Raw genomic sequence first — 14,046 nt, 5'->3', positions numbered from 1 at the left:
AGCAAATAGTCAAATAGATTTGAATACCTTGAGGTTAAGGCTAATAAATCTACTGGGGGAATTCTCACTCTATGGGATCCACTAAAATTTGGTGTGATTGATGCGGAGGCATCCAAACGTTATCTCTCTTTGATTATCCAACCGGTGGGTGACAGGCAATGTTACATGATCACCAATGTCTATGGGCCTCAACCAATAGAGGACAAACTTCAACTCCTCACAACACCAAAGGATTTGAAGAAGAGATACCCAGCTCTACCCTAGATTCTATGAGGTGATTTTAACATGATAAAATCACTCACGAAGAAGAAAGGAGGAACAAGAACACTTGGTAGGGATTCTGTTCCCTTCCAAAACTTCCTCGCTGACATGAAACTGGTAGATATGGATACCAGCAATGGGATCCTCAGTTGGAATAACAAAAGGGGGGGCTCTACCCAAGTAGCCTCAAAATTAGACAGATTCATTATCTCAAAGGAACTTCTTCTCATGGGAAGTAGCCTGACTGCGCTCATCCTACCTTTTGGAGGTTCAGATCACTGGCCCATTCAATTGGAAGCTTCTCTATGTGGTAAACTGAGGAACAGCCCATTCAGGTTTGAGAATTCTTGGCTCACACATTCAGATTTCCTCAAAAACATTGAAAAATGGTGGAAGGAAGAGCTGCACTTTCAAGGTACAAATATGTTCCTTCTACACTGCAGGCTCTAACACATTAAAAACATACTCAAAGAGTGGAATCAAAAGGAATTTGGAAATATCTTCAAAACTAAAAGAGAAGTGGAAAATAAACTAAAGGAAATAAACCAAATTCTCATCACAGAAGGCTATACAAATGAAATAAAAGAGATGGCAGAGTCACTATAGCATGAATGGGAAAACAGATGTCTACAAGAGGAAATATTCTCGAGACAGAAATCAAGAGTTTAGTGGATTAAGGAAGGGGAGAGAAATACCAAATTCTTTCACAGATCTACCATAGCTCACAGAAACAATAACAGAATTGTGAAACTTACAGATCAGTAGGGAATAGAAAGAAACACTCATGAAGAGATGGAAGAGATTCTAGTCCAGCATTTTCAAAGAATTGCTAAGGAAAATACGGTAGATAGATATCAGTTTACGAAAATATTTACTCAGTACATACCTAAATTGGTATCTAGAGAAGACAATTACAATCTCAACAGACCAGTAATAGAGGAAGAGATTGAGGGAGTCATTACACAGATGCACAACAGAAAAGCACCAGGCCCGTATGGATTCAATGTGGACTTTTTCAAAACTTGTTGGAGGATAGTAAAACAGGACATTCTGGAGGTAGTTGAAGACTCGGGAAGATTTAAAACATTCTTGAAGGAACTCATCTTTCATAGCCTTAATCCCCAAATAGTAAAAGGCCACCTCTCCAGACATATTCAGACCTATAGCATTATGCAATGTGGTGTACAAAATAATATCCAAAGTAATTGCCAACCGTCTCAAGCCTCTCCTCCCTTCCCTAGTGTCAAAGGAGCAGATGGGATATGTGGAAGGAAGAAAAATTCTTAATAACATAATTCAAGCACATGAAGTGGTTCATTCACTCATTACCAATAAACAGGCAGGCATGATAATTCAGTTGGACATAGTTAAGGCCTATGATAAACTTAGTTGGTCGTACATAAGAGCAGTTCTAAAAGCCTATGGCTTTGATTACAATTGGATTAAGTGGGTCATGGCGCTAGTTACCACTGCCAACTGTTCAATTCTTCTCAACGGCTCTCCCTCCAAAACCTTTAAGCCTACCAGAGGGCTTAGGCAAGGTGATCCTCTTTCTCCTTTCCTTTTTATTCTAATGATGGAAGGGTTAGTGAGGGAAATCAATGTTGCTAAGGAGGAAGGGAGAATTCAGGGTCTGAGACTCACTCAAGGTGGGGACACAGTGACTTATCAGTGATTTGTAGATGATACTATGCTTCAAGGCACACCCACAGTCAAGGAAGCTAAAGAATTTAATTAGATTCTGAGTGAGTTTGCTATTGCTGCAGGCACAGAGGCAAGTCTTACTAAATCAAAGATTTTCTTTTTCAATGTAGACATTTTGATTCAAAGAAATATTTCTAGAATTTTGGGCTTTCAAAGAGAGTCATTGCCCTCGAAGTACCTGTGAGTTCCCCTCACTGACAAACCGTTACACAAGGAAATCTGGGAGCCTGTTCTAAATAAGCTAAGAGATAAGATCAGCAAATGGACACATAGAGCCCTAAATCTAACAGGGATGTTGATTCTAACTAAGGCTATCCTCCAATCCATCCCAATCTATATGCTATCATCCATTCCAGCACTAGCTGGTGTAAATATTAAAATAAGAAACATTCAAAGCGACTTTCTCTGGGGGAAAGGTGAAGAAAAGAAGAAATGGGCCCTGGTGGCATGGGACAGGGTATGAAAACCTAAATCTCATGGTGGCCTGGGTCTTCATGACCCAGGAATTGTTAACAGAGTTCTAGGAGCCAAAGTCTGGTGGAGATGGCTAAAAGAAATACAAGCCCCTTGGGCAAAACTACGGAAGCAAAAGCTAGGGATCGGTAGGAGAAGAACCTCATAATAATGACAGGACAAGTGAAAGGTTCACCAATTTGGAATAGGGCATGGGAGAACAAGGATCTAGTCCAAAATCATAGTTTCTGGGAGATCAGAAATGGAAATCTGGCCTGGTTCTGGGAGGATAATTGGCAGAAGGAGGACAATCTCCGTAGTGAAGAATTAGCAGACATTCACACAAATGCCTTCAACAAAGGATTAAGGAGGGTAAGTGACTATTGGGATCAATCAAGGAACAATGATAAATGGCAAATATGGAAACTTCTAGATTATAGGGAAATTGGCATGTTGAATACTCAAGCTATAGCCCTTAATGGTCTTTTGGAAAAGAGACAAATCTTAAGCTCAACCTTGGATGATCAATTAAGATGGGGAAAGAACAAGGCGGGTCTCTTCACCCTTAAAGTGGCCAAAAGGATAGACACAGGACTTAATTTTTCAAACATTGATAAGATGTGGAAATAACTTTGGGATAATCCTCATTGGATGAAAGTCAAACTATTCAAGTGGCCGGTTCAACAGGGCAAGATTCTGACATGGTATAACCTAAGGAAAAGAGGCTTTGTTGGCCCCTCAATATGTCACCTTTGTGGACATCAGGAAAAAACCACTAATCATATCCTAAAATGATGCTCATTCACTACAACACTTTGGAAATAGGTTGGAGATGCCTTTAAGCAGATAGATAGACATGTAAATGACATCATTGCTACACTGAAAAACTGGTGGAAAATTTTTTCGGATAATGAGATTTTAAACTCCGCCTGGGTGTTGACCCCAGGATCTGGAATGTTTGGAAGGAGCGCAACAACATGATTTTCAACGGTAAGGTGAGCCCGGTGAACAGCATCCTAAACCTAATCCATAAGCAACTCAAAGAGACTGTTCATATACTCGGTGGTGTCGCTACTGGAAAACCCAGAGGACAAAGAGAGGCCAGAATCCTGGAGAAGTTAGAGCTTAAGGTTAATCTCCCATGTGGTTCTATACAGATTAACAAGAATACCTCAGCAAAAAAGACTTTCTAGAAACCTCCTTCACAAGGTTTTGTAAAATTTAACATAGATGGTGCCTCAAAAGGAAATACAAGAGAAGCAAGGTATGGAGGGGTCATGAGGGATGAGGAAGGAAACAGACAGGTAATCTTCCACAGTTATCTAGGCAGAGTAACCAACAATATGGTTGAGCTCATGGGTATGGAATTATGCTTGGAAACATTTCTCAAGTACAACATACATAATGTCATCATTGAGGCTGACTCGGAATTAGTCATTAACTCTATGAAAAGGATAAATGCTAGAGCAGCACCAGAGAAAATCTCAGGACATTAGCGGCTTCTGCAAGTCTACCAAATAATCCAATCACACCTAAGAGTGCTAAGAACTCTTAGGTTGGTGCATGTCTACAGAGAAGCCAACAAAGTAGCGGACTGGCTTGCCAATGAGGGTGTTCGAAACAAGCATATTGACTTGTGCTGCTGGTGGGAGGAGGTAATGGATGATAGGTTGAAGAAGGAATGCTCATCTCGGGCCCTCACCAATAGACAACAGCACTAGAACAGATCAAGAGACATAATTTTACTTCATGTCAATGAAGATTAAGTTCACATCAAAAAGTTTATCTAAGGATATGCACTGTTGGTTCTCCAAGGGTGCCTCTGCAAGCAGGAACAATGGCAGAAATCGTGACAGGAGAAGAGATGAAATAATATGCTACCAAGGCAATCGTCTCAAAGCTACAACACCATGCATAAGGCATTCTATTTAGGAGGCCCCCCTTCCGGATATGTCTTCCTTGTGCAATGCGTTGGAGGTCAAAGGAAAAGAAAATCGGGGTCAAAAACTACTCGAGATTTACCACCTGCATCAGGCGCCCTCTAACCCAGGAGTGGTTTTCTCGAAGGACAAGAGATGCCATTTCGTAAGTGACGCATGGTGGCAGTGGGAAATTGATTACCACCTTCATCGTTGGGTAATCCGCGAGTGGATATGTGGTCCGATTTGGCTTGTGGTCGTCAGAATAGGAGAGGGAAGATATACGGCCACCGTTTGGCGTGCAAGTTGGTGGGACCGAAAGGGTAAAACTATTAATGGCTTACCACCTTTATCGGACACCATCCAAACCAAAGATGGTTTTTCTAAAAATCCAGCAATTCCACTTAGGAAGCAACACGTGGGTGATTATGGAAAAATCAAACCTCCTTCATCGCGCGATATTCAGTGGGCTTTTAAGCCATGCGATATGGACACCAGTTGTTGGATCAGGCAGAAAGGATCAATGGTCAGCGTTGATCGAGCAGCTTAAGGGTTTTTCTACACATGTTTATTTTTTGACCGCCGGATAGGAAGGAGACAGATCAACAGTGAGTTTTGAGGCATGGACTTTGGTTCCACTAGCCCGCTTATGGTTCCAGGGCAGTCTAGGCATTGTTTCTGTTTGGATTTTGGAGGTTTTTATGGCTACTTTGGGAGTTTGCGCCTCTCTTCATCTATTGTAACCTATATAAATCATTTTTACCTAAGCTAATAGAAGGACCGTCCCTTGCTTTAGCAAAAAAAAAAATATTTCAGGTTATACTTTGCTGCATCACATCCCTTACTTTTGGTGAAACACGTGAATTTTTCATCCAATATTCACATATTCTTTTTTTATCTTCTCCAATACTATCTTTGTATGGTTTCTTACAAATAACTATCCAACAAGCTAGCTCATCATTTTCACCTATTTTCAATAGAAATTTCTTATGATTGTGCAGTGTTTTTCGCGAGGTACTTAATGCTTTTTCCATAGAATTTACCAAATCATTTTCTTTAGTACTTGATGAAACCATTGCCATTAGTCTTTCTCTATGTGTATCTGGATCACATTTTTTGTAGATATTCCATTTCATTTTAGAGCACTATTTATATTTTGAATCACATTTTCTTTTACCTTTTTATCTTTCGTTGATTTTTGAATACCCAATAGTGTTGTAGCTTCTTTCAATTTCTATGATATTAAGAGACCTCTTTCTAATTTGAGCTTCAACTGTCACTTTTTTATCTTTGAAGAACTTATCAATAATGAGATTAACATGATATTGTGTAACATGGTGATCTCCATATATGTCAGTGTCAACATTTTCTAACATTTCATCATCGATATTGATGTCATCTATACATATGAGAATTTAATGTAAATGGGTATAAATATAAATTAAATAATTAAATTAAAATATAGATTTCGAATGAAATTGAAACTAATAAATATGTATAGTTTCAATAATACACATGACATATATATACGTACCTAATGGTGATTCAACTTCTTCACTTGAATCTCTTTCAACATCTTCAACAACATCATCAATAAATGGTTCATTATCTTTTTCACTTTGTCTTCCAACATTTTCAATCTCATCATCAATGTTATGAGGAAAATCTCTCTCTATTTACATTGCAAAATAGTTTTCAAATGAGTTCATCAAATAAAAATTAAATTCCACAATACACTATTAAATTTTAAATATCATTTATAATATTTACATTTACATACCTGCTTCAACTTCTTATTTAGATTGGTTTTCCCTTTCAAAATTTAAGTGTTCTTCCTTCTTTCTTTTGTAAGAGTTTCTCGAGTATTCTCTATGAGCCTCAATGTCTCTTATACAATCATATTTTCTCTTGTAATTTCTTTGATTTCCCATGATAATTCAATCTACGTAGATTTTTAAAATCAAACCCAAAAAGTAAATTTCAAAAATCTAGCAAAAAAAAATTATCTTTCTAAATTCAGCGCAAAAAACTCACATTTAAAATTCAGCGCAAAAAACTCACATTTAAAATTCAGCCCAAAAAAATCACTCTCCAAATTCAGCCCAAAAGACTTAATTTTAAAGTTCGGCCCAAAAAAATTACATTAAAAATTCAACCCAGAATACTTACTTTAAAAATTCAGCCCAAATGAGGAATGTGAGTGCGAAAATAATGTTTCGGCCAAATTTATTTATAGCGTTTGGCCGAAATAATTTTTCGAAGGGTCGCACTGTTTCAATTTCTCCCTTGCACCCTCATGTTCTCCTTTTCCACGACCAATCTCAAAGAATATTAATATCACAGTCCCAGGTGAACATACCTTGATTGGAATTTGAACCTGGGATAGTGATATGTATATGAAATTGATTTTGTTTCAATTTAGCTTTATTAATTTATAATAAATTTCACCTTTTTTAGGAGCATCTCTCACTAGGTCGAATAGAGTATCTACTCAATCAATGGAGGGCCATCATTCACATCATCGTGGTATGGTATATATTTGTTCATGTGCATTTACTTAAATGGTAAATTGGTGGAATCATATGTGCATACATATATTGAATTGATTTTTGTCAATTTAACTTAATTAACTTATTATAATTTCTAATTTTTTTTTAGAAGCTTCTCTCACTATGTCGTCGCGTGAGGGTGGTCAAAAAGATCAATAAACTCATGTACTTCGGCATGATGGTGTTGAACCATCTCTGGGTGGTCATTATGGTGCTCAACGATCTCCAAGTGGTCATCAATCTCAATCGGATCATCATGATCCTCATTTTGGTAAATTATATAAATTGTGTTTTTATGTTAAGACAAATTTGTACATGTAAATGAATTGTATGTACATATACGTGTACATCTCTATCTTTCATGTGTATAAATACATTTGTTCACTTTTTTTTATATTTATGTAACTATATTGATGTAGGGGGTGAAAATGTTGATCAAAGAAAACATAAGTGAAGAAGGGCAATTCAAGAAGAAGACCATATGCCAACTACCACCTATCCATATGATATTCCTAATGATCTTCCTTAGGAAGAAAAAAATCTAACAATGTACGTTACAGAGGTGCACAGGTCATTATTAAAAATTGAGGAAAGATATTGAGAGTTTGGAGCTCCCTGCAAAGAGTCCACAAAGCTTAGAAATAGTTGTGCACTCTCTAAGATTATTTCTTGATATTTACAAGAATCTTGGGCCAACCACTGATTGTTTTATAGATATGATGAGGCGTAGAAAGGAAGCATGAATGGGTCCTGATAAATGGGTTGAAGTAAGTAAAATGGTTACCAAATTTGATGTAAAATCTATGTTTAATTTCAAAGATGGGCCAAAAATAAAGATGTTCAAGGTAAAATATTTCAAGCACCCTGAAATAGCCAGTCATTTGTATGATAGGTTCCTCGCAGCATATGGAAAGCTTCCATGGAATGATAAGGTTCGAATTTATTTTGCAAAATTATTTTATGCAGAATTCTTTTTGGGTATGAGACCTGATTATAATGACTTTCCATCTTAATATTATAGTACTCAAAGAGGTCGGTTATATGAACATAAGGGTGCATTGAGGAATATTGAATTGCCTCGCCCTCTGCCACCTTTCATACATCAACCTCCTCATCTGGTAAATTTGCAGTCAAAGATGGATGCCACTTCTCAAATTGGTCAAGAAGAAAGGGATACCACTATAGACAACATCTAGACTACATTGACTACAATTGATGTCGGTCTAAATCGACAAAGAGAATGAGCTATTGCACGTACTAATTTTGTATATAAAATAGATAAGGAGATAGATAATATGAATATTGGTGAGGTTAAATCATATGAAAATGGTTTTCATGATGTTTGGCAAGACATAATGGTCACGAGGAAGAAAGCATGGGATCGGTATATGTTAATGGTTAGGGTGGATATTTTAATGTAATTTAATGTATGTGTTAATGTTGATTCACATACATTTTGTTATTTTTTTAAGATATAATTTAGCAAAAATGTATCATATGTTCTCGATTTGCAGTTAACTCATTTGTTGAATGAAAATTTCGATAATATCATGGTCCCAAGTCCATAATCCAATCAAGGTATGTTGAGATATGTTAGTTTTTTTTTAACAGTTCATGTTGATACTAATATTATACTTTTATTATATCAGTATCGTGAGGACATATTTTTAAAAGAAATAATTACATATATAATTAAATGTTAACAGTTTTAGATTTTGCCTGGCATTTTTGACATAGTGCCACCCTCTTCCTCCCAATTAGGATATGTGTCAAATATTCATTTCTCACAAGGATTGAATATTTCACTTTGTTTATTATAAATTGAATCAAGTTTCATTAAAAATGAGATCTCTATCTTATAGTTTTAAAATTTTCGAATTTTGGTTTGTGGAGATGATTTCCAGTCTCCAAAGACTTTAGAGATGGACTCATAAATGGGGATAGGATCATCTAAATAATTTTAGAAAGTCCTTTAATAATTTTTTTAATATTACGAGTTTACGCATTGTCATGTGCAATTTTAAATTTTTGGGATATACATGTATATTATTGTATAGAACATCCATGAGGGAGAAATGTAGGGGGGACACCACGAGGTATGGCATGGAATTTAAAAGTTGAATTGGTTACAGGGATTCAATCGTATAGACAATTTGAAGAAGTTGATACTTGATATTTTTAATATTGCGAGTTTATGCATTTTCATCTGCAATTTTAAATTTTTAATATATATAAATGTACATGTATTGTACAGGTTATCCATGAGGGCGCAATGCATGGTGAACACCACAAGGGTGTAATGGAGGGGGAACACCATGAGGTATTGCATGGAATTGGAAACTCTTTATAATTTTGTTTTGATGATCTTACATTCTCATTTAATTTTAAAACATTAAAATTTAATTTTAAAGTACAAAATCTTACTATATATATACAATTACACATTTTGTGGAGGGCACCCATGATTCTGATGAGAGAACGAAGATGTTGATAGACCATATATCTCAGCAAGATTCTCTTTGATGGAACTTTTTATTTGACATATTTTTTATATTATATTTACTTTTATCATGATATATATTTTGGACATATTTAAAGTAAAACTCTTTATTATGAATTGATCTCTTTGATGCATATTTTTATTTGAAATTTTTTTATTATATATATTTACTTTTATAATGATATAAATTTTGGACATATTTTAAATAGAACTCTTTATTATGATTTAATACATGCTAATTTTGGAGTTTATGTACATTTTGCATGATTATTCTTAGAATTGTGCATTATAAAACATGGTACAATTTGCATGATGCATGGTTTGATGTTTAAAGGTTTTATATATTTAAGTTCATGAATAAGTAGCATTGAAATTAAATTTTCATTTAGTTGGTACATTTTGCATGATAATACATATAACGTTAGTAGATGATTCTTAGGTTTTGTTTAAAGTTGTTTTGTCAAGTTATTTAAAATGAATCAAGTAAAATTGAAAATTACAAAATATGCCACATTTCACATCTGAATGAATCTTATAATTTGGTGTAGATGACTAAAACAATCATAACTTAAAATTGCATTATAAAATATCTTATACATTTTTGCATTCATGTATATAAAGGCTACTATGGATTTCGTTTAATAGTTAACTTTTAATGTAAATTTGTTCTTGCAAACATTTTATAAATTACATTATAACACATGGTACAATTTGCATGATGCATGGTTTGATGCTTAAAGGTTTTACATATTTAAGTTCATGAATATGTAGCAGTGAAAGTAAATTTTCATTTAGTTGGTACATTTTGCATGAACATTCTTATAATTTTAGTAGATGATTCTTAGGTTTTGTTTAAAGTTATTTTGTTAAGTTATTTAAAATGAATCTAGTAAAATTGGAAATTACAAAACATGGTACATTTTGAATTTGAATGAATCTTATAATTTGGTGCAGATATCTAAAACAATCATAACTTAAAATTGCATTGTAAAATATGGTATATAGTTTTCATTCATGTATAGAATGGATACTATGGATTTTGGTTGATAGTTAACTTTTAGTATAAATTTGTTCACGCAAATATTTTATAAAATGGTATTATAAAACATGGTATAATTTGCATGATACATGGTTTGATGCTTAAAGGTTTTACGTATTTAAGTTCATGAATATGTAGCAATGAAAGTAAATTCATATTTAGTCAGTACATTTTTCATGATCATTCTTATAATGTTAGTTGATGATTCTTAGGTGTTGTTTAAAGTCATTTTGTCAGGTTATTTAAAATCAATAGTAAAATTTCAAATTACAAAACATGGTACATTTTGCATTTGAATGAATCTTATAATTTGGTGTAGATGTCTAAAACAATCATAACTTAAAATTTCATTATAAAATACGGTATACATTTTGTATTAATGTATAGAAGGACTACTATCGATGTCAGTTGATAGTTAAACTTTAATATAAAGTTGTTCATGCAAACATACTATAAAATTGCATTATAAAACATGGTACAATTTGCATGATGCGTGGTTTTATGCTCAAAAGGGTTTTACATGTATTTAAGTTCATGAATATGTTGCAATGAAAGTCAATTTGCATTTAGTTGGTACATTTTGCATGATCATTCTTATAATGTTAGCAGATGGTTCTTAGGTTTTGTTTAAAGATGTTTTATCAAGTTATTTAATGAATTTAGTAAACTTGCAAATTACAAAACATGGTACATTTTGCATTTGAATGATTCTTATAATGTTTTAGATGTCTAAAACAATCATAACTTAAAATTTCATTAGAAAATATGGTATACATTTTGCATTCATGTATAGAAAGGCTACTGCAGATGCCAATTGATAGTTACCTTTTAATATAAACTTGTTTCTGCAAACATACTATAAAATTGCTTTACAAAACATGGTACTATGATGGCAATAAAAATATTTGAAAAGATAAAATGATGGTCCATTAAAAATAAAATGCAATGCAAACATGATAGATGTACAATCAACAACAAAGAATAAAATTGTGATATGCTACATCCTTACATTATATTATTATTTAGGAAATCTTTGAATTTCTTTTTAAGTTAACAACAAAGTTGTGCCATATTAATGAAAAGAATTTTGTAACACTTAGTACTAGCTAGAATGGACAACTTAAGGGTGCACAAAAAGAAAGGCAAACAATGTACTTGAACTCTAAGTTCTCAAATATGAATACAAGGAGAAGAAATTGTTGGGAAGTTCAATTAAAAAAATTCTAATGGAATGCCATCCTCAATGATCTATTCATGGTCAACTTTTGAATTCTTCATTTTTTAACTTTCAATTTATTTTTTATTGGACTTCAATCAACTTTATATGCACTTAACAAACCAAGTGACTATATTGACAAATTATGGCATTGTGATGCAGGAAACCCCTTGATGGTAGAATCCAATCACCAAGGCAATCTCCCCTCCATATACACAACTATCGGCCTAGAAATGTGGTCATTGCCCACCACATCAAAAGCGTTGGTATTGAAGCCTTAAGCCTTTAAAACCTACCCACACATTATATCAAAAGTGGAGAATGGAGGCCCTTTTACGTTAAAAACCCTAGTCATCAATTTTATCATAATATAAAGGAACACGGGAAAAACCCACTCCGATCTCATAAGCCGGACATCAAATGGAATTAAATCCACTGTATAAAGCCCATCGGGTCCAGATTGCAAATTAAATTTCGTGCTTATTTGCGCCTGAAATCTGTCCAATCGTCCATTTGACAGACAGTCCAATCACCTCCGGATCTCAACTTAATTAAATTCAGACTCATATCCTCATCGGGTCTAGATTGGAAAAACCACTTATGGATTTTGGGGCCACATGATAACCACTTACCACCTTTTAGAAACCACCTTCTGGTTAATGCGTGCACGCCTTATCCACCATTGATCAAGTATATGATCCAACGGTCCACATTATATTGCAATGTTGCTATCAGAGTTTACAAAGGGTTAGGGCCCGGTCCATCCACAAAGACTTCCGCTGATGTGATATATCGGTTCAATTGCAATCGCAACTCCTTAAGGCCTGAGTCTGTCCTCCTTATAACAATATTTGTCAATGCAATATGAATTGGTTTTGCTCCCTACGATTTGATCTAGACTGTTGATCTTCCAGATCAATGACTACTGTGCATCGATCCGTCTACTCCCTCTTGGACTTGATCTCGCTTGTTTTTAACGGATTCTGCGTTATAAACACGATTCTCCTCCACACTATGTTTTCACGCACAACTCCTTATATAAACTCTCTGTGGTATCTATGGATAAATGAATGGGGTTAAAGCACTCAGCCACTGTATAACACTATGGACTATAATAAAGCATTGAACGTTGTGCTTTATAACTTAAGACATAAAAACATAGTAGAATGCTTCAGTTGTTCCATAGGTAAACTATACAGAGATAAGCGAAGGACTTCAATAGAGATGGGCCATTTACACACACACGAAATCATTTATTCCATATAATGAATTTATAGAGTCTCTGCTCTCTGGCTCGATTACATCAAAAAAGGCCATGTTTCAATCTTGAAATCCTTTCTCTCTCTTACTCAACTCCAACCTAGCTAACCTCTAACTAGTCTCTCTCTCCCCTCTAGCTAACCTCTCTGTTGCTAACCTCTGAATTATGCAAATAGATCATATTTTATACAAGAATGGATTCATGAACCAATTTTGGTTCAGATCCAGAAATCTCTCACTCTCTCCTAAAGAATCTCTTCAAATCCACTCTTTTCTAAAACAAATGCTAATTTAAGCTTTCAAATCCCTCATATCCTATTCAAACCAAATAAATCTAATTGTTTGGCCTGATCTCCACCAAGGAGGATCAATCATCCACTATGCCCTTTTCTCATATTTTTCAATAAATAAACACTCTCATACATTCAAATAAATAAAATTAACTAAACTATTGTCTTCCAACCCCATGTTAGTCACAACATGTGATCATACCATCACATTGTTGACTAGGCCTAAACGCTCCTGCATCAGACTCCCAAAGTTGAAAGTTTTCATGACCTCCTGGTCATGTGTTCCTTCTATTTTCCATCCAATATCCCAAACTTTACTTTGTAATTGGTCATCACTTTCACCATGCTGTTGATTCAATTCTTATGCCACTGTCACTTATGTTCCTCTAGATTTCCAAATCTTATGTTGTTGCTGTCCTCTTTCCTTGTTGATACAAATTCCTTTTGTTAATTTCTCTTCCTTGCTATCCCTCTTTTTAACTATCTCCATCTTCCACAATTTCTCAACTTCCTCTTTACAATTTGTTCTCAATTGAACTCCACTAACATATGCATGTTGTACATTCTCCTTTACCATATAAATTATAAAAATTTTGTCCAAATATTCTTCATCTATGTCATTTACAAACTGTCGTTTGTACTCTACAGCTCCTTATCCATTATCATCAACGATAATATTTTCCTCTATGTTATCAGGCTCAACTAATAACTTTTCCAGCAAAATGCCATTTCCTTCATATTCAATAAGCATGTCATTTACATATGATTCATCTGTCCTGTATAAAACAGAATTTCCATCACAATTGTCAGACTCATAATAACTATGGTTTTCAATCTTCATAGATAATTTTTCCA

The sequence above is a fragment of the Pinus tabuliformis genome, chromosome 5_2 (genome assembly GCF_031772625.1).
Source record: "Pinus tabuliformis cultivar Carrire ecotype Pingquan chromosome 5_2, CPIR1, whole genome shotgun sequence".
In the NCBI taxonomy this organism is placed as follows: Eukaryota; Viridiplantae; Streptophyta; class Pinopsida; order Pinales; family Pinaceae; genus Pinus; species Pinus tabuliformis.
Note: the sequence above shows the minus strand (reverse complement) of the source record.